This window comes from Emys orbicularis, chromosome 6, assembly GCF_028017835.1.
Source record: "Emys orbicularis isolate rEmyOrb1 chromosome 6, rEmyOrb1.hap1, whole genome shotgun sequence".
Classification (NCBI taxonomy): Eukaryota; Metazoa; Chordata; order Testudines; family Emydidae; genus Emys; species Emys orbicularis.
In genome coordinates, this window is record NC_088688.1 from 78,392,550 (window position 1) to 78,398,906 (window position 6,357).

Here is a 6,357-nt window from a genome sequence, read left to right on the forward strand (position 1 = left end):
CCTTGCCAGGTGGCGCTGATGTGACGGGGGAGGTGGGGAGAAGCAGCATGAAAGGGGCTGCTGGGATTCAAATAATTATGCCTTTTCATTCTGAGGTTGACAGTCTGTTTCTCTGTTGCTTCACCCTTTGGGTGTGTGGAAGGAAGGGTTATGTCTCTGTTGTTGGTTCCCTTTCCAAGAGACAGTTGTACATGTTTGCTTAGTGGAAAGAATTAAATTTGGTTTTAGAGCATTTTTCACATTCAAGGATTGCAAAGTTCATTACAGAATGGATTAATGAGTTGCTGTGTTTACTGTAAATGTGAGTTTGCTGCCAGTTTAATCTCCCTTAAATGTCTGGTCCATCATTTTCACATTTCTTCTGATTTTGTATCATTGTCTGTTCACATTCCCCACCCCCTTTTAAGCATTGTTGATTTGTATTTTTTTCTGTAAAGTGCTTTGAGATTTGTAAAGCACTGTGTAAATATTAAACATTAAACAGTAATTATGAGCTTTTAAATTTAGTTTCTGTTGATAGAGTGATCCTAATACAATGCTGTCAAACTGATGCTTGACAACAAAATGCTCAAGCAAAATAAGCCCAGCCTTTGCTAAGAAAATCAGTTTATAGTGCTGGGGTATTATACCCATACCATTATATGAATCATACCTTATTTCAGAATGCACTGTGCTCTATAATCAATTAGTAAAAATCGTGATTAGATTGATAAATTTATTTAGATCAATAAAGCTGTCGTCCACACCCCTTCTTATTCATGTCTTGCTTAGGTCTTCAGTGCACAACACAGCTCACTGAGACCATAGCCCTTGTTTTCAGCATGCCCTAGCCTCTGCCCATGCCCTTTTGACTGAGACTGAATGGGGAGGTTAGGGTCCAAACACATCTTTTGCCTTTTCTACCTCCTCAAGGAGTTGAAGGACTTCTCTATTTTGGGGGGCAGACTGTGTGAAACACCCATGCAACAGTAGTAACCTTGAAAACAAAAGATTGATTTTTTTTGGCTGATTTTTCTTGCTATTTTCAATCAAATAAATAGTTTGCATGACATACCTCATCTGAATACGTTGCTAAAACTTGGCTGGCTTTCCTAAGCTTAGTTACAGGGGGAAAGGCAAATATTACATAGTTTACAAAGCAAGTCCTACCACTGACCTCCTTCATCACAGTGACATCTGTCTGTGCTGCTGCATCCAGAGAACAATCTCACCCTTCCTCCTGGGACCACTTATTATGATGCCCCAATGCTGATCCCTGCTTTCTAAACCAGTTTTCTCCAGTTGCATACACACACCATAGTGGTCGGTGAAGATGGGCTATAGTGGCTAAGAAGTTTCAGAGTGGTAGCCGTGTTAGTCTGTATCAGCAAAAAGAACGAGGAGTACTTGTGGCACCTTAGAGACTAACAAATTTATTTGAGCATAAGCTTTCATGAGCTAAAACTCACTTCATCGGATGCATGCAGTGGAAAATACAGTAGGAAGATTATTTATATATATATAAATATACACAGAGGACATGAAAAAATGGGTGTTGCCATACTAACTATAACGAGAGTAATCAGTTAAGGTGGGCTATTATCAGCAGGAGAAAAAAAAAACTTTTGTAATGATAATCAGGATGGCCCATTTCCAACAGTTGACAAAAAGGTGTAAGTAACAGTGTGGGGAGGGGGGGAATAGGTTTTACTTTGTGTAATGACCCATCCACTCCCAGTCTTTATTCACGCCTAATTTAATGGTGTCCAGTTTGCAAATTAATTCCAATTCTGCAGTTTCTTGTTGGAGTCTGTTTTTGAAGGGTTTTTTTGTTGGAGTATTGCAACTTTGAGGTTGGTAATCAAGTGACCAGGGAGGTTGAAGTGTTCTCCGACTGGTTTTTGAATGTTATAATTCTTGGTGTCTGATTTGTGTCCATTTATTCTTTTTGAATGTTATAATTCTTGACGTCTGATTTGTGTCCATTTATTTTTTTTATTCTGTCATTCATTCTATTTCATTTATTGGCAAAAATGGAAAAAGAAAATATGGGTATGAAAGGGCAAAATTTGAAAAAAAAAAAAATCTTGTTTTCAACTGAAAAATTAAAAATTTCAAAAGTAAATGTTATCAATGACGTTTTCCCACAAAAAATGTGTTCATTTTTTGGCAGAAACTTTTTTCAGTTGAAAAAATTTAATTTCATCTCCTTTTAATCAATTTTCCCTTACAAAGAAATAAAAATTGACAGACTGTGGTCTGGACTCTCTGTCACAAGAGCTATGTTGATTTACACTAGCTGAGGATCTGGCCTCTAAATGGTGTTGTACTCCCATTCACTTGAATTTTTAGAATTGCAGAGTATTTGTTAGGATGGGTCTTACATAGCACAAAGATTTGTGATGATTTTAGACTTCAGTGTAGTTTAATTGGCCATGGCAACATCATAGGACATTGAATAACATGTGTTTAATCATAACAAGGTTTGTGACAATACTTCCATTGGTGACATTTCAATGGGAACCTGTATCCTCAGAAACACTTCATGAAAATTAGCTAATGGGGCATTACTGCTCAGTTGTTAATTCTCCAAGCTAAACAATTCATCATTTCACATTTGTTTGAACCACAAAAGCAATAAATCCTCTTTTAAAAACTTACTGCAAGAGAAAATTTTCCATTTTTTTAAATAAATCTACATTTCCTGAATAGGTTCTCAAAAAAGTCACTAGAATTGGGCAAAAGCTCTAGTGCTTAACTTACATTTTTCATAACCAAAAAAATTGCTAACCAAGCTGACTCTCATACAGAATCAAGACTCAAGCTGAACTATTCTGAAATATCCAATGTCCAAAATATTTAGAGTTCACATTGGAAATGTCAAGCCAGAATTATTTTAGTACTGTAATGAGCTGGGTGAGACCACCTTATGGTGAAAACCCATTGAGTTTGATAGGAATGAACTCACAATTCAATTAACATAACTGTAAGCATCAACCCCCTCCTCAGACAAAAGGAGTACGTGAACCCACCCTGGAGCTTTTGCTGACTGTTTCTTTTGAGTGTGTGTGTGTGTGGGGGGGGCAGTGTGTGTGTGCACATGCATGAGTGCATGTGTGTGGGGAGGTGGGGGAACAGAACAGCTCAAAAAACTGGAGGCGGGAGAGCCTGAAGGAGCAGCTGACTCTAGAACAGTGGTTCCCAAACTGGGGTTCGTGAACCCCTGGGGGTTCGCAAAATGTTACAGGGGGTTCTCAGGAAAAAATTCCCTAATGGCGGACAGAGCTGGCCAGCAGCCCGGAGCCCCTGGACTTCCAAGAGCTAAGCAGATCAAAGCAAGTAGATCTATCACACTGAGGAGATTTAAACTTCAAGACTCCTTATAAGAAATGGAAAGGGAGGTGGATATTTTTTGCTGTTTTTAAAATTAAATAGGCAGCTAGTATTTTTTTTTTTTTTAATTATTATGAAGAACAAGTTTAAGCTTTGTTGTAATGTGCGTTGTTTGCCTGGACTGCTCAAGACCTGAATGCTTGTGTAGGAGGAACTCTTTGAGTTGGCTTCTTAAATACCTTCATGCTGTTTCACATCTGATACTCCTTGATGAAACATAGGAGCCTTGTCTTATAACAGGCTTATTCAAAGTGATACAAGCTACGAAAGTGAGATCTTGGAAGAGTGTTGCCATTTTCATAATGTAATAAAAATACTGTTATGATAAATAATAATTAATAATAAATAGTGTGTAATATGCATGTCATAAAAACAAATTTTATATCTCCCAGATCACTGCTTTTATAATTTATACTCAGATAAAGGAGAAAATCCCTGGAAATATTCATTTTTAGAAGGGGGTTCGCGAGACTTGACATTTTAGTGAAAGGGGTTCACAGGTTGTTGAAGTTTGGGAACCACTGCTCTAGAAGAAACTTGAGGAGAGGTTTTTGGTTTGGGGTGCACACTGAAATAGGTGTGTTTGGTGTTGTGAAAGAAAGCTATTCCTGCTATTTGATTCCTTCTGCATTGAGACACAGGACTTTGTACATTCTTAAACAAAACTGATCAGAGAAATACCTGACTGTCACCAATTTCTCCTCCTCACTGGAACAACCTACTAGACCCTGAATTTTTGGCTAGCTGGTTGGGTCAAAAGGGGCAACAGTATTATTACAGGCTGTGCATCAGATTTTGTTGTTAGTTACACAGTGTAAAGCTGGAATAATTCTATGGAAGCCAGTCGAGTTATTCTAGATTTATACTATATAACTGAGATCTAAATGTGGCTCACCTCAGTGATCTCTATATACTACACAAATCTTGTTTATACAGTTCTGTGGCTTTTGAGTCATTTGACTCATACTTTAAGCCATCTCTACTTTTGCCAGTATAGTAATGTGGGCTAGGGGTGTGATTTTTGTGGGGGGGGGGGGGGGGAAGGGAACGACATTTCTATACTAACAAAAGCCCTAGTGTAAATGTAGTTCTGCTGGAATAAAAGTGCTTTTGTCAGCATAGCTTATTTTTATTCAAGGAACTAGTATAAGATATACTGACAGAAGTACTCTTCTGTCAGTATAAACTGTGTCTCGACTAGAAAGGTTTGCTGGCATAGCTAAATTGGCAAATCTTTTCTAATGTAGACAAGTCCTTACAATCCTTGAACCATACACCCTGCCAATTCAGTGTGTAGCACTGACTGCTGGACTTGTGACAAACAGATTACAAAGCTAGTTTATTCAGCCATTGAATTTTTTGGTCTTTTCTGAAGCTGAAGCAGTTATTGCAGTAGGGTGCACTAATTGCTCATTTGCTGCAGTAACCTTTTCAACTGGACACATCTCATATCTGATTTCATGTTGATGTGTTTCTTATTTAATTACAGTGTGCTAGCAGGGAGAGAAAACCCAGTGGTGTGAAGTACTGTATAATGCCTGGAAAGGGCTGACTCTAAGAAGCAGGACTTCTATTCTCTGTATTTTTACACCTGAGGTCTGGCAGAATTTAAAACCACTAGCATGAGTGTATTATTACACTGTATATAGTGAGACTTTCATCTCTAAATCATTTACATTAAAAAGACCACATTGCTATCAAAAACTTACTGTCTGCTGAGATAATAAATGAATCAAAGGCAACCTGAAAAGAAAAAGTTCGTACCCTTTTCCCCAGTTGATGATGATGATAATTTTGTTTTCTACCTTAAAAATATCAGGAATGTCAAGTCTTGTGTTCCTTGATTTGCTAAAGATTTCCCTCATAAAACCGAGTTGTGGATTGGGAACACTCTCTGACCTTAATTAAATGAGCAGTTCGGTTGAATATTTAACAAAAGAGCTTCTCTTCCAACTGTTTAAGTATTTGAGTTTGAAAGGTATCAAATTATCATAACAAAAGTTTTAAACAGGCTGAATATATAATGGCAAATAATCAGGCTTCACTCCCTTGGTCTCTGAAATGCCATAAATCTACTAGCTGTCTAGACTCTAGACATCCACAGAGTCTTCCAGAAAACAAACAGACAGGATAGACAATTTCTAAAGTTTCCATGGGTGTCTAGGAAATAGGGGCTAGTAGTGTGAAGTCCCATCAATAGTGCTTTAGCGTATGGCCACAGCATGGATACTGTGTAGTATCTATAGAGCAAGTCAGTGTTTCTCAACCAATTTTGGCTGGCAACCCCTTATTCAAAGTCCAATGTTTTTATGACCCCTTTACATTTATTATAAAAGTTAGAGTAAAAAAAGTCAGTGATAACAATAAGCCTGTATCATTTATTTTTGTGAGTGTATTGAGAGATTGAAAGAAAATACACATCCTTGAAGGGAAAGGGTGTGTAGGGAATGTGGGAGTGAGATTTTCTTTTATTTAGATTGTAATAAAGTTTTCAAGGTCTTGTGACCACCACACTCAATTGCCCTTCTTCACCCACCTGCCAGTCGTGACCCAACCGTTGAGAAACAGTGGTTTAGGTTTGCAATATCACTTGCTCGCAGTGGGGCCTCATTCTGGGGATGAAACTGCACAAGGCAGAGAAGCAGCGCTAGTGATCCCTTCAAGGGTAAGAAAATCCTTCCTGCATTTTTCCACATGACCCAGACCTCCTTCCTTTTTGAAAATCAGGCCCTGAATGTCTGCAAGCAAGGCAGCATTAAGGTTTTTGTGAATCCTTTATAGATCTGCTTTAGTATGCACTGCATCTCTCTTTATCGGAGCCAAAGGGGAAATAGTATTCTCAATTCAGTGGCTATCTGAAACTGAGAGCTAGTCCGTAAATCCTTTTATTTGGTTGTGGTGCTGAGTTATTTCGGTTTGACTGTTTCCCCATCACAGCTAATGAAAACCAAATAATATCAGCCAAGACCTAAAACAAAAGAACAC